Genomic DNA, 22,990 nt, shown 5'->3' with positions numbered 1-22,990 from the left:
CTTCAGCAGAGGGAGGGTGGACAGGACTGGAACTGTGTGGGGACACTCGGGATTTGGGGGGCACTCAGAGCTTTTGCTGAGTTGCAGCCATGCAGGCCAGTGGCCATCTTACTATTTCCCAGGGCTCTGGGGAGAGGTGGTGGCCCCTCCCTCAGAGATTCAACCCCACCCAGGTGGGCCATTGAAATGCAAATTGAGGCTCATTAACAACCAGCATCTACCCCACCCTCAGGAAATCCTCTTCTGCTGAACACCTGAGGGAGTTTTACATTTAACTGAGAACCCAAGGGTCTTCAAGTAACCAGGAATAATAGCCTCCAGACAAAAACCAAGAGAATAACTGAACCATTCCGGGGCTTGCAAATCTATCTAGGAAAGTAAGATTTGGCAGTGCTATTTAATGTGGGTTTTCCCACGCTCATCCAAACCCAGTAGAGGAAGCCACAAACAGCAGAACACCAACACCCACAGGGAAAATTTGGCAGGCTCCAAAATCCACAGAGATAGCCCAAATGGTGAAACAAAGAAACAAATCCCAAAGGAAAGAAGAAGAGAAGTCTACCAAAGAGGAGATAAATGAAATTCTGTTAAGCAAGTTATCAGAGGTAGAGTTCAGATCCATAATCTTGAGGAAGCTCAACAGTATGAGTAAGGACATCAGCACCATGAGTAAAGACATAGAAACATTGAAAATCAACCAAATGGAAATGAAAAACCACCATGAAGAAATGAAGAATGACATAGCAGAAATAAAGAACACATTGGAAGGACTAAACAGCAGACTAGAGGAAGCTGAGGACTGGATCAGTGAATTAGGAGACAAGGTAAAAAATTCAACCAATCAGAAAACCAAAAGAAAAAAAAAAAACAATTAAAAAACAGAAAGATAATACTCACATCATAGGAGTCCCTGAAGAGGAAGAAAATGAGCAAGGGTTAGAGTATATATTTGAAGAAATAGTGACAGAAAACTTTCCTAATTTGGTGAAGGAAGAAGGCATTCAAGTTCAAGAAGCACAGGGAGCCCCGAGTAAGAAGAACCCAAACAGGCCCACACCAAGACACATAGTAATTAAAATGCCAAAAATTAAAGACAAAGAGAGAATCCTAAAGGCAGCAAGAGATAAGCAACAGGTTACTTACAAAGGAACCCACATAAGGTGACTTCTCAACAGAAACACTACAGGCCAGAAGGGAATGGCATGAAGTAATCAAGGTCCTGAAAAACAAGGATCTGAATCCAAGACTACTCTACCCAGCACGGCTATCATTCAAAATAGAAGGTCAAATAAAGAGCTTTCCAGACAAAAAAAAAAAAGGCTAAGGGAATACATTAGCACCAAACCAGCACTGCAAGAAATGTTAAACGAAATGCTGTAATTAGTAGAAGAAATAGGAAGAAAAATACAACCACACTAAACAAAAATGGCAATAAATAAGTACATATCAATAATCACCTTAAATGTAAATGGATTGAATGCTCTGATAAAAAAGACATAGAGTAGCCCTGGCCAGTTTGGCTCAGAGGTTAGAGCGTCGGCCTGCGGTCCAGAGAGACCTGGTTCGGTTCCCGCTAAGGGCGCATAACTCAGTTGTGGTTTGTCCTGGCCCTGGTTGGTCATGCGGGTGGCAGCCACTCGATGTGTCCCTTTCACGTCGATGTTTCTCTCTCTCTCTCTCTTCCTCTCTCTCCCTCCCACTCTAGCTGAACAAAAAATGGAAAAATGTCCTTGGGTGAGGATAAAAGATAAATAAAAAAGAAAAAGACACAGAGTAGCTGAAAGGATAAGAAAGCATGACTCATCTATATGTTGCTTACAAGAGGCCCACCTCACAACAAAAGACTCACATAGGTTGAAAGTGAAGGGATGGAAAAAAATCGTCCAAGCAAATGGAAAGGAAAAAAAAAGCTGGGGTAACAATACTCATATCTGATAAAATAGATTCCAAAATGAAGGCCATAACTAGAGACAAAAAAGGACACAACATAATATTCAAAGGATCTTTCCAACAGGAAGATATAACCTTGATAAACATATATGCACCCAATATAGGAGCACCAAAATATATTAAAAATCTTCTGGAGAACTTCAAAGGAGAAATCAACAGCAATACGATCATAGCAGGGAACTTTAACACCCCGCTGACATCACTGGATAGATCCTCTAGACAAAAAATTAACAAGGAAACAGAGACTCTAAATGAAGCACTAGACTAAATGAATTTAATAGATATCTACAGAGAATTACACCCCAAAACGACAGAATTCACATTCTTCTCAAGTGCTCATGGGACATTCTCAAAGACAGGCCACATATTAGGGCACAAACTAAGTCTCTACAAGTTCAAGATGATTGAAATCATATCAAACATCTTCTCAGATCACAATGGCATGAAATTAGAAATCAGTAGCAACAAGAGCATGCAAAGACATTTGAACACATGGAGGCTAGATAGCATGTTATTGAACAATGAATGGGATACCGAGGAATCAAGGAAGAGATTAAAAACGTCCTGGAAATCAATGAAAATAAACACACAACAACACAAAATCTATGGGATGAAGCAAAAGTAGTTCTGAGAGGGAAGTTCATAACACTACAGGCCTACCTCAAGAACCAAGAAAAATTTCTAATAGACTATCTAATCTCATAACATAAAGAACTAGAAAGCAAACAAAAAGAAAACCCCAGAGCAAGTAGAAGGAAGGAAATAGTAAAGATCAGAGCAGAAATAAACGACATAGAGACCAAAAAAACATTTCAAAGGATCAATGAAACAAACAGTTGGTTTTTTGAAAAGATAAACAAGATTGATAGACCCTTAGCTAGACTCACCAAGAAACAAAGAGAGAGAACACAAATACACAAAATCAGAAATGAAAGAGGAGAGGTAACAACTGACACCACAGAAATACAAAGGATCATTAACTATTACTATGAACAATTATATGGCAACAAATTCAACAATCTAAGTGAAATGAACAAATTTCTAGAAACACATAGTCTCCCAAAACTGGACCGGGAAGAGATAGAAAACTTGAATAGACCAATAACATCTAAGAAAATTGAAGAGGTAATCAAGACTCTCCCAGCAAACAAAAGCCCAGGTTCGGATGGCTTCATGAGGGAATTTTACCGAACATTCAAAGAAGAACTAATACCCATTCTCCTCAAACTATTTCAAAAATTTCAAGAAGAAGGAAGACTTCCAAACTTGTTTAATGAGGCCAGCATAATTCTAAATCCAAAACCAGAAAAAGACACTACAAAGAAAGAAAACTACAGGCCAATATTCCTGATGAACATAGATGCCAAAATCCTGAACAAAATACTAGCAAATCAGATCCAGCAATATATCAAAAAAATTATTCACCATGACCAAGTGGGATTCATCCCAGGTATGCAAGGCTGGTACAATATTCGCAAATCAATAAATGTGATACACCACATAAATAAAATGAATAAAAGCCACATGATCATATCAATAGATGCTGAAAAAGCCTTTGACAAAATCCAGCATCCATTTCTGATACAACACTCAGTGATGTGGGAATAGAGGGATCATATCTCTACATAATAAAGGCCATATATGAAAGACCTACAGCCAACATCATACTCAATGGACAGAAACTACAAGCATTTCCCTTAAGAATGGGAACAATACAGTGTTGCCTACTTTTGCCAATCTTATTTAACATAGTACTGGAAGTCTTAGCCACAGCAATCAGACATAAAGTAAAAATAAAAGAGATCTAAATTGGAAAGGAGGAAGTGAAACTGTCATTATTCACAGATGATATGATATGATATTATACATAGAAAATTCTAAAGACTCAATAAAAATCTACTAGACTTAAATGAGTTCGGCAAAGCAGAAAGGTACAAAATTAATGTCAAGAAATCAATGGCATTTTATACACCAATGATGAAGTCACAGAAAGAGAAACTAAAAAAACAATCCCATTTACCATCATGGCAAAAAAAAATAAGATACCTAGGAATAAACTTAACCAAAGAAATAAAGGACCTATTTGCAGAAAACTATAAGACATTGAAAAAAGAAATAGAGGAAGATACAAAAAAGTAGAAGTACATATCTCGTTCATAGATTGGAAGAATTAACATAATTAAAATGTTCATATTACCCAAAGCAATCTATAGATTCAATGCAATCCCCATCAAAATACCAACAACATATTTCACAGAATTACAACAAATACTTCAAAAGTTCATATGGAACCAAAATAGTCCCCAAATAGCCACAGCAATTTTGAAAAAGAAGGACAAAGTAAGTGGGGTCACAATACCGAATATCAGGTTATACTACAAAGCTACTGTAATCAAAACAGCCTGGTACTGGCACAAGAACAGGCATATAGACCAGTGGAACAGAACAGAGAACCCAGAAATGGACCCAAGACATTATGCTCAATTAATATTTGACGTAGGTGGCAAGAGCATACAATGGAGTAAAGACAGCCTCTTTAGTAAATGGTGTTGGATAAATTGGACAGCTACATACAAAAAAATGAAACTAGACCATCAACTTACCCCTTACACAAGAATAAACTCAAAATGGATAAAAGACTTAAATGTGACTCGTGAATCTATAAAAATCCTAGAAGACAATGTAGGCAACAAAATTTCGGACATCATACATAGCAGAATTTTCACTGATACATCACCTGAGGCAACAGAAACAAAGGAGAAAATGAACACATGGTACTACATCAAACTCAAAAGCTTCTGCACAGCAATAGAAACAACCATCAAAATGGAAAGGGAACCCACTGTATGGGAGAACATCATTGCCAATGATACATCAGATAAGGGGTTAATTGCCAATATATATAGAGTGCTCATACAACTCAACAAAAGGAAGACAAAGAACTCAATTAAGAAATGGGCAGAGGACCTAAGTAGACACCCCTCCAAACAGGACATACAAATGGCCAAGAGATATATGAAGAAATGCTTAACATTACTAATCATCAGAGAGATGCAAATTAAAACAACAATGAGGTATCACCTCACACCTGTCAGAATGGCCGCCATCAACAAATCATCAAACAACAAGTGTTGGCAAGGGTGTGGAGAAAAGGGGACTCTAGTACACTGCTGGTGGGAATGCAGACTGGTGCAGCCACTATGGAAAACAATATGGTGTTACCTCAAAAAATTAAAAGTTGAATTGCCGTTTGACCCAGTGATCCCACTTCTAAGAACATACCTTAAGAAGCCTGAAACACCAATCAGAAAGAATATATGTACCTCCGTGTTCATTGCTGCACGATTTACATTAGCTAAGATCTGGAAACAGCCCAAGTGTCCATCAGTAGACAAATGGATAAAAAAGTGGTGGTACATATACACAATGGAGTACTATGCAGCTGTAAGAAAGAAAGATCTCTTATCCTTTGAGATAACATGGAGGGACCTGGAGAGTATTATCCTAAGTGAAATAAGCCAAGCAGAGAAAGACAAATATCACACAATCTCACTTATTTATGAAATATAATGAACATAACAGTCTGAGGAACAGCGTAGACACAGAGAAGTGGAAGTAGGGTACAGACTGACAACCCTCAGAAAAGGGAGAGGGGAGAGATAAACCACAGAACTTATGTGCATGTATGCATAACCAAAGGACTTGGACAACAAGCTGGGGAGGGGGTGGGGGTGATGGGGAGGAGGGTATCAATGGGGGAAAAAAGGAGAAACATCTGTAACAAAACAAATTAATAAAAAATAAATATATAATATAAATAAAAGATATTGTTAATGCAGCCCTATCTCCAAAGTGTTGTATATTCATTCACTGATCCATTCATTCAACACACATATTCTGAGACACTATTTCATGACTACTATTGTGCTAGACACTGACCTATAATTAGGGAGTTGAGATGTGCTACATGGAAATCCAGCTGACACAGAGGGGCGTTGTCGTCCCTGGTCTTGGAGATACAGGAAGTGCCAATAAAGGAGGGAGGGTGGAGGAAGAAAGAGATAGACGTAGGGGTGGGGGAGGGAATTCTTGGTATTTATCCCAAGGAGTTGAAAACTTACATACACACAGAAACCTGCACACGAATGTTTATAACAGTTTTATTCATAATTGCCAATTCTGGGAAGCAACCAAGATATTCTAAGTGAATGGATCAATAAACTCTAGTACATCCAGACAATGGAATATTATTTGGCACTAAAAAGAAATGAGCTATCAAACCAGGAAACGACATGAAAGAGATTTAAATGCATGTTACCAAGTGAAAAGGCCAATCTGCAAAAGAATCCATCCTGCATAAGTCAAACTACATGACATTGTGGAAAAGGCAAAACTGTAGAGACAGTGGAAACATCAGTGGTGGCCAAGAGCCCAAGAGGAGGTCGGGGTGACTAGGCAGAGCACAGAGGGTCTGGAGGGCAGTTGAACTATTCTGTGTGATGCTATGATGAATATGTATCATTATACAGTTGTCCAAACCCAGTGCACATGACCAAGAGTAAGCCCTAAGGTAACCATGGACTGTGGATGATAACGATGCTGATGCAGGTTCGTCCGCTGTAACAAACGTCCCACTCTGCTGCTGGGGGGCTGATGGTGGGGAAGGCTGTGCTGGTGTGTGTGGGTGTGTATGGGATACCTTTGTACTTTCCATCTGCTGAGAATCTAAAGCGGCTCTATCAACACTGAAGTCCATTTAAAATGAAGAAGAAAGGGGAAAGAGAAAGGGAGAAAGGGCTCTGCAGGGGCTGAAGTTCTATTTCTGAAACCCCTCTTTCCCTGAAGCAGAATGACATTCACTGGCCACCAGCTTCCTAGCCACCAGCTGGCCCCGAGATGACGGTGGTCTGAGGTCCACGCCCTCTACTCGGTCATCCTCCTGAGGTCTGGAGCTGCTTGAAAGCTGCTGGCTGGCCCCGGACTCAGACGGACGCGAAGCCTCCTGAGGCGTCTGCCCCGTCCTGCCGGAGGAGCGCCCAGGGCCCGCGGGACGCAGTGACCGTGGCCTCTGTGTGAGGGCGCCCGGCCATCGCTGTGCCTGCCTGCTTTGCAGGGGTGCCTGGTCTCCAGCATTTCACGTCTCAGCTTCCCCTCTCACCCCATAGGTTCCCCCTCCTTTCCATCCTCTGATTATGCCCCTGCCCCCGTCTTCAGGGAAGGGCCTGAAAAAGCTGAGTTCAGTCCAGAGCCCCAGAGTCTGTCAGGACTTCAGGTGACGGTTCCCCCACGTCGGTGGCCTTGGGAGAGACTGTAGGTGGCAAGCTGGTTGGCTTTACTCCCCTTGGATTTGTCTATTTAAAATTTAAATTTGATTTTCTATCAGTGTGCTTTTTTTTTAATTTATTTATTTTTATTGATTAATTTTTGTTACAGATGTTTCTCCTTTTTTCCCCCCACTGATTCCCCCCTCCCCCCTCCCTGCCCCTTCCCCAGATTGTTGTCCATGTCCATTGTTCATGCATACATGCGTATAAGTTCTGTGGTTCATCCCTCCCCCACCTCCCCCTTCTTTAGGGGATTGTCAGTCTGTACCCGCTTCCGCGTCTCTGGGACTACCCCATTCCTCAAACTGTTATGTTCATTATATTCCACAAATAAGTGAGATCATATGAAATTTGTCTTTCTCTGTTTGGCTTGTTTCACTTAGGATGATACTTTCAAGGTCCCTCCATGTAGTCTCAAAGGATAAGAGATCTTTCTTTCTTACCGCTGCGTAGTACTCCATTGTGTATATGTACCACAGCTTTTTTATCAATTCGTCTACTGATGGGCACTTGGGCTGTTTCCAGATCTTAGCGATTATAAATAGTGCTGCTACAAACATGGGGGTACATATATTCTTTATGATTGTTTTTTTATGCTTCTTAGGGTATATTCCTAGAAGTGGGATCACTGGGTCAAATGGGAGATCAATTTTTAATTTTTTGAGGTGACACCATGTTGTTTTCCATAGTGGCTGCACCAGTCTGCATTCCCACCAGCAGTGCACTAGAGTCCCCTTTTCTCCACACCCTCGCCAACACTTGTTGTTTGATGATTTGTTGATGGCAGCCATTCTGACAGGTGTGAGGTGATACCTCATTGTTGTTTTGATTTGCATCTCTCTGATGATTAGTGACGATGAGCATTTCTTCATATGTTTCTTAGCCATTTGTATGTCCTGTTTGGAGAGGTGTCTATTTAGTTCCTCTGCCCAGTTTTTAATTGGATTCTTTGTCTTCCTTTTGTGGAGTTGTATGAGCACTCTATATGTATTGGAAATTAACCCCTTATCTGATATATCATTGGCAATTATGCTCTCCCATACAGTGGGTAGCCTTTCCGTTTTGATGATTGTATCTTTCGCTGTGCAGAAGCTTTTGAGTTTGATGTAGTCCCATGTGTTCATTTTCTCCTTTGTTTCTATTGCCTTAGGTGATGTGTCAGTAAAAATTCTGTTGCGTAAGATGTCTGAAATTTTGTTGCCCACAGTCTCCTCTAGGATTTTTATGGATTCATGAGTTACATTTAAGTCTTTTATCCATTTTGAGTTTATTCTGGTGTAGGGTGTAAGTTGATGGTCTAGTTTCATTTTTCTGTAAGTAGCTGTCCAATTTTCCCAACACCTATTATTAAAGAGGCTGTCCTTACTCCACTGTATGCTCTTACCACCTTTGTCAAATATTAATTGAGCATATTGCCTTGGGTCCATTTCTGGGTTCTCTATTCTGTTCCACTGGTCTATATAACTGTTCTTGTGCCAGTACCAGGCTGTTTTGATTACAGTGGCTTTGTAGTATAACCTGAAATCTGGTATTGTGATCCCTCCAACTTTGTTCTTCCTTTTCAAGATTGCTGTGGCTAGTCGAGGCCTTTTTAGGTTCCATATGAACTTTTGAAGTAATTGTTCTAATTCTGTGAAGTATGCTGTTGGTATTTTGATGGGGATTGCGTTGAATCTATATATTGCTTTGAGTAATATGGACATTTTAATGATGTTAATTCTCCCAATCCATGAACAGGGTATGTGCTTCCACTTTTTTATATCTTGCTCTATTTCTTTTTTCAATGACCTGTAGTTTTCTGCGAATAGGTCCTTTATTTATTTGGTTAAGTTTATTCCTAGATGTCTTAATTTTTTTGCCGCAATGGTAAATGGGATTGTTTTTTTAGTTTCTCTTTCTGTGAGTTCATCATTGGTGTATAAGAATGCCATCGATTTCTTGACATTAATTTTGTATCCTGCTACTTTGCCAAATTCATTTATTAAGTCTAGTAAGCTTTTGGTGGAGTCTTTGGGGTTTTCTATGTACAGTATCTTGTCATCTGCAAATAATGACAATTTCACTTCCTCCTTTCCAATTTGGATCCCTTTTATTTTTTCTTCCTGTCTGATTGCTGTGGCTAAGACTTCCAGTACTGTGTTAAATAGGAGTGGCGAAAGTGGGCATCCTTGCCTTGTTCCTGTTCTTAAGGGAAATGCTTTTAGTTTTTGCCCATTGAGTATGATGTTGGCTGTAGGTCTTTCATATATGGCCTTTATTATGTCTAGATATGATCCCTCTATTTCCACACTGCTGAGCATTTTTATCAGAAATGGATGCTGGATTTTGTCTAAGGGTTTTTCAGCATCTATTGATATTATCATGTGGTTTTTATTCTTCATATTATTTATGTGGTGTATCACATTTATGGATTTGCAAATATTGTACCAGCCTTGCATCCCTGGGATGAATCCCACTTGGTCATGGTGGATATATTTTTTTTTAATTGATTAATTTTTGTTACAAATGATTCTCCTTTTTCCCCCCACTGATTCCCCCCTCCCCCTTCCCTCCCTGCCCCTTCCCCAGGTTGTTGTCCATGTCCACTGTTCATGCATACATGCATATAAGTTCTGTGGTTCATCCCTCTCTCACCTCCCCACTCCTTAGGGGATTGTCCTCAAACTGTTATGTTCATTATATTCCACAAATCAATGAGATCATATGAAATTTGTCTTTCTCTGTTTGGCTTTTTTCACTTAGGATGATACTTTCAAGGTCCCTCCATGTAGTCTCAAAGGATAAGAGATCTTTCTTTCTTACCGCTGCGTAGTACTCCATTGTGTATATGTACCACCACTTTTTTATCCATTCGTCTACTGATGGGCACTTGAGCTGTTTCCAGATCTTAGCGATTGTAAATAGTGCTGCTACAAAGATGGGGGTGCATATATTCTTTCTGATTGGTGTTTTATGCTTCATAGGGTATATTCCTAGAAGTGGGATCACTGGGTCAAATGGGAGATCAATTTTTAATTTTTTGAGGTGACACCATATTGTTTTCCATAGTGGCTGCACCAGTCTGCATTCCCACCAACAGTGCACCAGAGTCCCCTTTTCTCCACACCCTCGCCAACACTTGTTGTTTGATGATTTGTTGATGGCGGCCATTCTGACAGGTGTGAGGTGATACCTCATTGTTGTTTTGATTTGCATCTCTCTGATGATTAGTGACGATGAACATTTCTTCATATGTCTCTTAGCCATTTGTATGTCCTGTTTGGAGAGGTGTCTATTTAGTTCCTCTGCCCATTTTTTAATTGGATTCTTTGTCTTCCTCTTGTGGAGTTGTATGAGCACTCTATATGTATTGGAAATTAACCCCTTATCTGATATATCATTGGCAATTATGCTCTCCCATACAGTAGGTAGCCTTTCCGTTTTGATGATTGTATCTTTCGCTGTGCAGAAGCTTTTGAGTTTGATGTAGTCCCATGTGTTCATTTTCTCCTTTGTTTCTATTGCCTTAGGTGATGTGTCAGTAAAAATTCTGCTGCGTATGATGTCTGAGATTTTGTTGCCCACAGTCTCCTCTAGGACTTTTATGGATTCATGAGTTACATTTAAGTCTTTTATCCATTTTGAGTTTATTTTGGTGTAGGGTGTAAGTTAATGGTCTAGTTTCATTTTTCGGCAAGTAGCTGTCCAATTTTCCCACCACCATTTATTAAAGAGGCTGTCCTTACTCCACTGTATGCTCTTGCCGCCTTTGTCAAATATTAATTGAGCATATTGCCTAGGGTCTATTTCTGGGTTCTCTATTCTGTTCCACTGGTCTATATACCTGTTCTTGTGCCAGTACCAGGCTGTTTTGATTATGGTGGCTTTGTAGTATAACCTGAAATCTGGTATTGTGATCCCTCCAACTTTGTTCTTCCTTTTCAAGATTGCTGTGGCTATTCGAGGCCTTTTTTTGGTTCCATATGAACTTTTGAAGTAATTGTTCTAATTCTGTGAAGTATGCCGTTGGTATTTTGATGGGGATTGCGTTGAATCTATAGATTGCTTTGGGTAATATGGACATTTTAATGATGTTAATTCTCCCAATCCATGAACAGGGTATGTTCTTCCACTTTTTTATATCTTGCTCTATTTCTTTTTTCAAAGACCTGTAGTTTTCTGCGAATAGGTCCTTTATCTCTTTGGTTAAGTTTATTCCTAGGTATCTTAATTTTTTTGCCGCAATAGTAAATGGGATTGTTTGCTTAGTTTCTCTTTCTGTGAGTTCATCATTGGTGTATAAGAATGCCATCGATTTCTTGATGTTAATTTTGTATCCTGCTACTTTGCCAAATTCATTTATTAAGTCTAGTAAGCTTTTGGTGGAGTCTTTGGGGTTTTCTATGTACAGTATCTTGTCATCTGCAAATAATGACATTTCACTTCCTCCTTTCCAATTTGGATCCTTTTTATTTTTTCTTCCTGTCTGATTGCTGTGGCTAAGACTTCCAGTACTGTGTTAAATAGGAGTGGCGAAAGTGGGCATCCTTGCCTTGTTCCTGTTCTTAAGGGAAATGCTTTTAGTTTTTGCTCATTGAGTATGATGTTGGCTGTAGGTCTTTCATATATGGCCTTTATTATGTCTAGGTATGATCCCTCAATTCCCACACTGCTGAGCATTTTTATCAGAAATGGATGCTGGATTTTGTCAAAGGCTTTTTCAGCATCTATTGATATTATCATGTGGTTTTTATTCTTCAATTTATTTATGTGGTGTATCACATTTATGGATTTGCGAATATTGTACCAGCCTTGCATCCCTGGGATGAATCCCACCTGGTCATGGTGGATAATTTTTCTGGTGTATTGCTGGATTCGATTTGCTAGTATTTTGTTCAGGATTTTGGCATCTATGTTCATCAGGGATATTGGCCTGTAGTTTTCTTTCTTTGTTGTGTCTTTTTCTGGTTTTGGAATTAGAATTATGCTGGCTTCATAAAACAAGTTTGGAAGTCTTCCTTCTTCTTGAATTTTTTGAAATAGTTTGAGGAGAATGGTAGTTTGTTCTTCTTTGAATGTTCGGTAAAACTCTCCCGTGAAGCCATCCAGGCCTGGGCTTTTGTTTGCTGTGAGAGTCTTGATTACATCTTCAATTTCTTCTGTTGTTATTGGTCTGTTCAAGTTTTTTATCTCTTCCTGATCCAGTTTTGGGAGACTATGTGTTTCTAGAAATTTGTCCATTTCGCTTAGATTTTTGAATTTGTTGCCATATAATTGTTCATAGTAGTTGTTAACGATCTTTTGTATTTCTGTGGTGTCAGTTGTTATCTCTCCTCTTTCACTTCTGATTTTATGTATTTGGGTTCTCTCTCTTTGTTTCTTGGTGAGTCTAGCTAAGGGTCCATCAATCTTGTTTATCTTTTCGAAAAACCAGCTGTTTGTTTTATTGATCCTCTGAATTGTTTTTTTGGTCTCTATGTCATTTATTTCTGCTCTGATCCTTACTCTTTCCTTCCTTCTACTTGCTCTGGGGTTTTCTTTTTGTTTGCTCTCTAGTTCTTTAACTTTTGAGGTTAGGTAGTCTATTAGAGATTTTTCTTCTTTTTTTGAGGTAGGCCTGTAGCGCTATGAACTTCCCTCTCAGAACTGCTTTTGCTGCATCCCATAGATTTTGTGTTGTTGTGTCTTCATTTTCATTGGTTTCCAGGAAGTTTTTGATTTCTTCCTTGATCTCCTCGGTGACGCATTCATTGTTTAATAACATGCTATTTAGCTTCCATGTGTTCAAATGTCTTTGTATGTTCTTCTTGCAATTGATTTCTAGTTTCATGCCATTGTGGTCTGAGAAGATGCTTGATATAATTTCAATCTTCTTGAACTTGTAGAGACTTAGTTTGTGCCCTAACATGTGGTCTATCTTTGAGAATGTTCCATGTGCACTTGAGAAGAATGTGAATTCTGTCGTTTTGGGGTGTAGTTCTCTGTAGATATCTATAAAATCCATTTCGTCTAGTGCTTCATTTAGAATCTCTGTTTCCTTGCTAATTTTTTGTCTAGAGGATCTATCCAGTGATGTGAGCGGGGTGTTGAAGTCTCCTGCTATGATTGTATTGCTATCGATTTTTCCTTTGAAGTCCTCCAGTAGTTTTGTAATATATTTTGGTGCTCCTATATTGGGTGCATATATATTTATCAAGGTTATATCTTCCAGTTGGATAGATCCTTTCAATATTACGTTGTGGCCTTCTTTGTCTCTAGTTATGGCCTTCATTCTGAAGTCTATTTTATCAGATGTAAGTATTGCTACCCCAGCTTTTTTTCTTTTCCGTTTGCTTGAAAGATTTTTTTCCATCCCTTCACTTTCAATCTATGTGAGTCTTTTGTTGTGAGGAGGGTCTCTTGTAAACAACATATAGATGAGTCATGCTTTCTTATCCAATCAGCTACTCTGTGTCTTTTTATGGGAGCATTCAGTCCATTTACATTTAAGGTGATTATTGATATGTATTTTCCTTCCCATTTCTCCTGGTAATTACAGCAGTCCTTTTAACATTTCTTGCAGTGCTGGTTTGGTGCTAATGTATTCCCTTAGCCTTTTTTTGTCTGAAAAGCTCTTTATTTGACCTTCTATTTTGAATGATAGCCGTGCTGGATAGAGTAGTCTTGGATTCAGATCCTTGTTTTTTATGACCTTGATTACTTCATGCCATTCCCTTCTTGCCTGTAGTGTTTCTGTTGAGAAGTCAGCTGAGAGCCTTATGGTGTTTCCTTTGTAGGTAACCTGTTGCTTATCTCTTGCTGCTTTTAGGATTCTCTCTTTGTCTTTAGTTTTTGGCAGTTTGATTACTATGTGTCTGGTGTGGGCCTGTTTGGGTTCTTACTTGGGGCTCTCTGAGCTTCTTGAACTTGAATGCCTTCTTCCTTCACCAAATTAGGGAAGTTTTCTATCACTATTTCTTTGAATATATTCTCTAGCCCTCGCTTACTTTCTTATTCTTCGGGGACTCCTATGATGCGAATATTATTCCGTTTCCAGTTGTCCCACAGTTCTCTTAAGCTGTCTTCCTGTTTTTTAATCGTTTTTTCCTTTTTGTTTTCTGATTGGTTGATTTCTTCTAGCCTGTCTTCTAGTTCACTGATCCGGTCCTCAGCTTCCCCTACTCTGCTTTTTAGACCTTCCAGTGTGTTTTTCATTTCTGATATGTCATTCTTCATTTCTTCCTGTTGGTTTTTCATTTCCAACTGGTTTATTTTCAACATTTCTATGTCTTTACTCATGGTGCTCATGTCCTTACACATGCTGTTGAGCTTCCGCAACATCATGGCTCTAAATTCTTGTTCTGTTAACTTGCTTAACTGCACCTCATTTATTTCATCTTTTGTAGAGGTCTCTTGTTCTTTCATTTGGCTTTTGTTTCTGTTTCTCACCATTTTGGCTATCACAGTGGGCTTTGGCGTCTGCCAAGTTTTCCCAGTGGCTGTTGGTGTTCTGCTGTCTGTGGCTCCCTCTCCTCGGTTTGGATGCGCCAGGGGGGACCCACTTTAAACACCACCGTCAAGTCTTAGCTTTTCTGGTTAGTGTTGCTAGCCCAGGCAATGGTAGTTATCCTCTAGGTTTTTTTTTTGCCTGGAGACTATTAGTAGAGGTCACCTGCAGACCCTTGGTTTTTGAGTGGCCTGAAAAACTCCCTCAGGTGCTCAGTGTAAGAGGATTTCCTGAGAGTGAGGCAGGTGTTCGTTGTTAATGGGCCTCAATTAGCATTTCAATGGCCACCAGGTGGGCTTGAATCTCTGAGGGAGGGGCCGCTGCCTCTCCCTAGGGCCCTGAGAAGAAGTAAAATGACCACAGTCCTGTGTGGCTGCACTCAGAAAAGCTCTTAGCACCCTCCAAAACCCGAGTGTCCCCACACAGTTCCAGTCCAGTCTGCCTTCCCTCTGCCGGAGCCCAAGGTGAGTGGCTGCTGCCAATTTAGCCTCTGTCCAGACTCTGCGTCCTGGGGCCGCCTGGGACTTTTAACCCGAGGGTGCTGCTTCCAGCCAAGGGCGGCTGCGGCTGTGGCACCAGCTGAGGGGGTTGCACTCAGCAGAAGCCCCAGGACTGAGCCGCGGTAGCGGGACACTGCAGAGGTGGCAGTAGCATCCAGCACAGTCTCCTGGTCTCCGCGAGTCTGTGCGGCTCCCGCGGAGAGTTTAGCCGGCTACAGAGTTCCCAGGGCCCATGCAGGGTGGGAAGGGAGGCGGTAGCCGTAACTTCCCGCCGAGTTCCCTGGTCCCCGCCCAGGCCGCTGCGGACCCTGGGCTCCCGGCCCCCTCTCGCGTCCTCGCAAGCCTACCAGGACTGAGTGGGTGTTTCTGGTTAAGTGGTCCTCCAAGGTGTCTTTCGGCTGCCCTTTCCTGACGATTTGCCTTTATTTTCGTTGTAAATCCAGTTTGGTCTTGGGAGATGGTCTGTGTAGCTCCATTCACTTCGCTGCCATTTTTCCTCCCTATCAGTGTGATTTTTATATTCTTTCTCTTTTTTAAAGCTTTCCCCCTAAAGTCTAGGGTACATGTGGATACGCTCAACCTGTAAGTCCTAAAATGACATTTCCTTTTCCACCAAGCTTCTTACTGATTCTTCTCCATAAAAGTTAATCCGGATGGTCGTTCCCCTATTGGTTCCTCTTTTCATTTCATAGCTAATTCAAAACTCGAGTGGCCGTGGCTACTGCCACGCGGGGCGCAGTGCGGGCAGCGGCCTCCGAACAGCAGCGCTGCCCACAGCCGGCAGCACGGAGGAAGTTGCTGACAACTATACCCAGCCCTTGCCCAGTGCATCCCCTGTCCAGTGTGAGTCCCTCCAGGAACAAAGCGGGTGCTTGGCTGAGCAGTCTGACTGCACCCCTGCAGGGAACCCTTTCGGGGAAGAGGTGGCGGAGAAGGGCGGCCACGGCTGCTGCCTGGGCGCTTTGGCAGTTCCGGGCCAGCACCTGTGCGGACGCCGCAGCCACCAGTGGGGACGCCGAGCAGGTGCGCTGACAACCGCTCAACACCTACTTCCGCTGTGCCAAGGCCTGCACCCCTGGCCAACAAGGCCTTGTGTCCAAGGACAGCAAGGTCCTGTGCGACAAGTGCACCGACCGGAGGAGATGAAGATGGAGTGCGAGGGCCCATCTGGCTTCACCTGCAGCGGCTGAGGCAGGTCATGGGGACTGGACGCTCCTTCCCTAACAGGGAGGACTGTGTGACTCGGCGCGAGGCCCGATCACCACGCTCCGCGTGAAGGGACCACTTTCCAGGACCGGCCCTGGCGTGCCGGGCGCTGTGTCCCCCGCCCTGAGAGGGCCTGTCACTGCGCAGACTGCTACAAGAACTCGGGGGCCCAGAGTGTGCTGGGTGCTCCAGTGTGGCCTCACCGCTCCCAGGGCAGGAGTGCTCCGGGAATCTGGCCAGTGAGCGCTGTTTTCCATCAGGCGCGAGGCGGTGCCAGAGCTGCGAAGGGCCAGGGCTCCTGTCCTGTAAATGGGAGGACGCCTCGCCCTGTGCCGACCGTAGGGAGCACGCTGTTCCTGTCTCTCCTGTTTCACTGCAGCACTCAGATGCGGCACGCAGCGATCGATTAGGGTTAGCAGAAAGCAGCCCGGGCCAAGTTGATGTGACGGCTGCAGTTAAAAACGGGCACTTGGACAGGCGGGCTCTGCGGGGCTCCCAGGGCAGGAGAGCACCGACATGCAGCTGCTTGATGATGTGAGCAGCAAGCCTGGGAGGCAGCCTGCTGAGATGCCCTCCCCGGCTCAGCCGGGGCAACACTGTCATCAACACACACACACACACACACACACACACACACACACACGGGATTTGCAGCGGCTGCTCCAACACGCTGCTCAGCCTGCTCTGTGAGCAAACGAACTTATCAAAATGCCAGGTTTAACTTCCCCTCAAAACCTTCTCTCTGTTCATTCGTGCTTTTGATCAACTAATATGAATTTCTGGAAAATTACCATGTGAACTTAGCAGTGATCTAAACTGACTTTCCCCGTGCCAACGTCGGCGCTCCCTGCACGTGCTCCCTGGACCTTCCTACTCCGAGCAGGGGCCGTGCAGAGGCTGCGACCCTGCGGGACGACCAAAGACGTCACAGCCTAACCAAACTAACCCATCTGTCTGTCTTCCTCTCTTACTTAATATTTTTGTTTTAATTAATAGCAGCATAGTTTATGGGTGGAGATGTACATGAAAATATTTTAGCCCCTCAAATGTTCCCGCAGTTTTGAACTCACAGAAGTTATTGTCACAGGAGTAACTGTAAAACCTAGAGGGTGGCTGAGCAGGCACCAGGACTTCCTTGACACGATGTGACATTTCCAGACAGTGGTGAGTCGGATCCCTGGTAACATAGTAGCTGTCTGCTCTTCCCGTGCTGAAGAGGCCCCCGTGTCCCTTCCCTGGTGATTCTTGGGACTGTTTTCAGGGGCTCAGCTGATCTCTGAGGGGGAGGGGAGGTCAGCACCCTCACAGGCAGGTTTCCATGTGGAGCTTACCTGAGATGAGGGTCACCTACTTACTGCTTTCTGTCTGCACTGTTACATTGCACAGAGAAAGACGTGTCAGAGTGACCATGTGACGACGATGTGTAGCAACATTCTCATAGCAGTGGTTAGGGAAGCCGATGCTCATGTCTACATTGTGTTGTGCACTGTTATCATCTGACGTTTCAGCGTGCCCTTAGAGAAATAAAGCAGCCTATAAATAAAAAAAATTATTTGAAAAAAATTGTGAAATATTTAAAATACACACACTGTATATGGAAAATTCAACAAACTGCCGCACAACTGCTCCCCATTAGTGAACTCAAACATTCCCCACTCATTTGAAGCCCTTGGGGTGCCAGCCCTGGCTGTATGTTGTACCTCCCCACACACAGGCAAACACGATCCGTGAAGCCGGACCTTATAATCACCATGCTTTCTTTAGGCTCTTACCACATGGCATGCATCCTGACAGTCTGTAGCATTATTTTCCATATTTTGTATTTATGATAAATGAAATTTGATATATGTATTATTATGCAACATGTTTTTCTTACTCAACATTACATTTTTGAGATTCATGCGCTTCAATGTGTATAGAACACTGGCTCGTGTTTTCACTGCTGCGTAGTACTCCTTTACGTGCCTGGACCACAACTCACTCCTCACGGCTCTGCCGATGAACTTAGACGACTCCAGTTTTCTTGTAGTTCAACGAATGCTGCTACAGACATCCTAGGGCAGGTCTTTCGTGTTCCACTGTGGTGCATCGGCAGGCAGATGTTCTAATGTTAAACCATCTTTGGATTCCAGGGATAAACCCAACTTAGTTGTGATGTATTTTTATTTTTATAAATCACTGGATTTGGTTTGGAACTTGAACACGCATCCTCTGGCTTTTGCTCACCTGCGGAACAGAGTAAGAGAACAGCCGCAGGAGAGCCCTCGCCTCCCAGCTGGGCCATCGCGCGGGGCAGGCCTGCCTCTCCTCCCGGCCCTCCTGGCAGCTGCTGACCAGCCGAACCGCCCAGTGTCCCCGCTCACTTCGGCCACCCTGGGGCAGCTGGAAAAAATGTCAGCTGCACGGGCAGGAGCTGCTCTGCAGGCGGAGGGGGTCAGTGGGAGAACTCCATTAGGGACAGACGCGGGCCCGTCTCACTGAGAGACGATAGGGCCCTTGGGCTTCCTTCATGAGGACACAGACTGACCAGGAAGAAAATCAGGCGGAGTGCCGCGCTGAGACATTGGGAGAGAGGGCTCTCCCCGGACTGCCTCCTCCTGGCCTCGGGAAGCCACGGGCAGGGCCTACTGCAGAATGAGCAACACTCTGGCTTTTGTTCTGCAGAAAACCCTAAGTACTTGCGGAAGGGAAACAGCACCCTGAAGAAACAAAGGAAGAAGGAATCCCACAGGCTTAAAAGAAACACTCCTGCTGCTCTGCCATCCTAGACCCAGGCACGCCTCTCGGAGACGGCCACAGAGGTAAGGACCACGGGTGTCCAGCCCGATGGGCACGGCAGCTGCAGGGGTTTCTCTGGCCTGAGGGTCCAGGGGCAGCACTACCCGCCCTCCCTGGGCCTCTCAGCAGCAGCCCGGCGTGTGGACGCCCAGGACCAGAGGAAACCGCCCTGGCCCGTCAGCACTTCACCCAGAGCTGGGCGGGGAGGAGCCCCGGGAACAAGCCCATTATACTTCCTGTGCGCCCAGGCGGCGGCGGCACAGAAAGGTGGGACAGACAGCCGTGTCTGCACTCTGTGTGCACAGCCCATGAACTGGGGGTTCGGCCTGTGTCTCATTCACCCAGAGCTGAGACTGAGTGTGGCTGTGAGGGTAGGAGACGCCCTTGGGGAGAAGCAGCAGCGTCCTGCGTTCTGGGCTCAGGACCTCACTCCCGGTGGCTGGCAGCGACCCACCTGGGACCCAGCCCCCAGGCTCCATGAGGCCGGCGTTCAGGGCTGTGTAAAGCCGGGGGGGGGGGCTTTTCGTGAGCAGCCAGGAGCGAGGTGTCCCCAGGCTGAGAATCTCCACAGTGACAAGTCTGGCAGCGACGGGGTCTTGGTGGAGATGGGACATGGGCGTTTGAGAGCCCAGGTCTAATGTCTCCCTGACCATCCCACTGTCCGCAGAGCCTGGGGACCCTGACCATCTAGTGCCTCCCTGACCATCCCACTGTCCTCAGAGCCTGGGGACCCTGACCATCTAGTGCCTCCCTGACCATCCCACTGTCCGCAGAGCCTGGGGTCCCTGACCATCTAGTGCCTCCCTGACCATCCTCTGTCCGCAGAGCCTGGGGTCCCTGACCATCTAGTGCCTCCCTGACCATCCCACTGTCCACAGAGCCTGGGGTCCCTGACCATCTAGTGCCTCCCTGACCATCCCACTGTCCGCAGAGCCTGGGGTCCCTGACCATCTAGTGCCTCCCTGACCATCCCATCCTGCACCTCTGCCTCCCCACAGCCCCGGGCGCTCATGTGGCGGGGCTGGCGACACCCCACAGGTTGTATGGAACTGGACGCAATGGAACACGCTGATGGTTCTGTCTTATTAAAGAAAAAGTGGAAATAAATTCACTTCAGAGAAAGATCAAACCGTGAAATCACGCAGAAAAAGAACAGATAGGAAAGTTCTCTGCACTGCGCTTGGTGCTGGCTCCTCGGGGTAACAGCTCAATTGTCTTTTAAAGCCATTGTCTTTTTTCTCCCCTTTGAACTAATTCTATCCAGCCATCAGCACAGACCCAGAACTGTTAACCTGGAAGCGAGGGGGACTGGGAATGTCGTCTTGGTAACCGGCATCCTGTGCCACCTGACTCCTGCCTCTGCGCCCGTGTCCCGACGCGCGGCGGCTCAGCGCTGCCTCTGGGCCAGGACCATCGAGAGCGAAACCGTGAGCACCAGCGCCCATCAGAGCCCCGTCCGTGCCCGGGGGCAAAGCCCCTGCTTCTCTGTCAGGATTTCTCAATTTGCTCTTTAAACAAAATGTTTTTGAATTTGCCGTGGTGAACGAGAGCACACAGGTTTCCACAACACACCGTCTGCATATCAGACCTGCCTTTTCCCACTTTATCCTCAAGTCTGTTTAGATCACCAGAAACTGTTTTGAAATGAAGTAGTGCCCTCTGACCCCGAAGTCCCCGCCTGGGCACCTAGCCAAAGGCACTGACCCGCAGCGCGGAGCGCCCGGGAGGCCCGCGCTGGCCACGGCGCCCACACCCCAGCAGAGGAGGACCCTGTGACTCGCAGCATTTACCAGAAACACATGATTACAAGTCGGCAAAATTACGAATTACAAGTAACATGGTGGCAACAGAGAAAAACACCTCAGAGGCTCATGTTTTAAAAGAACACACAATATGTCTAGTAGGTAAAAAATATGCACAGGACAAAGGATTTCACAAAATAATATTAGTCACCGCGTTGGGTGAGTAGCTTTAAGCGTGATTTCACACCTGATTTTATAATTAATAAGATAAATAGCATCCCTAATATATAAACCAACATCATAATTATTTAAAAAGGTCTCTTACCAGTTTGGCTTATTTATTTATTCATTCATTTATTTTTAACTAAACCTATCAGGTGTGGGCTAAGTGAGTCAACAAAGTTTAAAAGCTGAGCTTTTTCAATTTTTGAAAAAAGAGCTCTTTTCACCAGAGCAGTAAAACTGTTCTTTCTACCCCATTTCACTTCTGTTTCTTTACGTAAAATGCTTACTTTTACTACCGATTTACCTTGTTTGGCGCTGTCTCTCATGCAGTCTTTGGATCTCAGGTAACTATTTTCCCGTTGACCCTCCTCTCCTGCTGCACCCATGGGGCCCCGCTGTCCTCAGTGCTGGCTCAGAAAACCAGGGCCAGGCCTGGGGGTACCGGGGGTGCGGGGGGAGGTGCCAGGGGTGCGGGGGGTGCCAAGGGGGTGCGGGGGGTGCCGGGGGTTGCCAAGGGGGTGCGAGGGGTGTGGAAGGAGGTGCCAGGGGTGGGGGGGTGCGGGGGGAGGTTCCAGGGGTGCGGGGGGGTGCAGGGTGGTGTCAAGGGGGTGCGAGGGGTGCGGGGATAGGTTCCAGGGGTGCGGGGGTGCCAAGGGGGTGCGGGAGTGTGGGGGGAGGTGCCGGGGTGTGGGGGGGTGCCAAGGGGGTGTGGGGGGAGGTTCCAGGGGTGGGAGGGTGCGGGGAGTGTGGGGGGAGGTTCCAGGGGTGGGGGGTGTGGGGGGGCGGGGAGCAGTCAGAGCTGTCCCTCCAGCGTCGCTTAGACTGCCAGTGGTCGGGGCAGGGGCAGGCACAGGGCTTTGTTCTCACTTACTTCTTCAATTTACCTTGAGTTGATAATTGTATAATAGCTATAAGCCTATGGCATTGATACTGAGTTTTATATGTATAAAATATATATATTTTATCCTCACCCAAGGACATTTTTTCAGTTTTTGTTCAGCTAGAGTGGGAGGGAGAGAGAAGAAGAGAGAGAGAGAGAGAAGCATCAACGTGAAAGGGACACATCGAGTGGCTGCCTCCCTCACGACCAACCAGGGCCGGGGACAAACTGCAACCGAGGTACATGCCCTTAGCGGGAACCGAACTCGGGTCTCTATGGACCGCAGGCCGACGCTCTAACCGCTGAGCCAAACCGGTCAGGGCTGATTATATATATTTAAGTATCATTACAATAGAAGTGTTTTCAGTCAGTGAGAATTCTCTTTCTTTTTTTTTTTTTTTTTTTTTTATCCTCACCCGAGGATATTTTTTCTTTTTTGTACAGATAGAGTGGGAGGGAGAGAGAGGAAGGGAGAGAGAGAGAAACATCGACGTGAAGGGACACATCGAGTGGCTGCCACCCGCACGACCAACCAGGGCCGGGGACAAACTGCAACCGAAGTACGTGCCCTTAGCGGGAACCGAACCCGGGTCTCTCCGGACCGCAGGCCGACGCTCTAACCGCTGAGCCAAACTGGCCAGGGCGAGAATTCTCTTTCTTTGTAGGGGTCAGTACTTTTCGAGTCCAGCTGTCTTCAAGTGGTGGGAGCCCCAAGTCTAAGGACGGAGAGGGACGGTCTTCTCCCTCTGGGCGGGGAGACGAGACCTGTGCGGGTGCCTAGCTCCTCGCAGGGCTTAGAGTTCCCTCGGGGGGCCCTTGGAACCCCTCACAGGTCTGAGTGTGCGGTAGTGGTGGCGGCTTCCCGACGCCGTCCGCATAGGCCGATCACGTTTTACATCGAACTCAGACCTCTCCTCCAA

The sequence above is a fragment of the Molossus molossus genome, unplaced genomic scaffold (genome assembly GCF_014108415.1).
Source record: "Molossus molossus isolate mMolMol1 unplaced genomic scaffold, mMolMol1.p scaffold_m16_p_12, whole genome shotgun sequence".
Lineage (NCBI taxonomy): Eukaryota > Metazoa > Chordata > Mammalia > Chiroptera > Molossidae > Molossus > Molossus molossus.
This window is presented reverse-complemented; position numbering follows the sequence as displayed.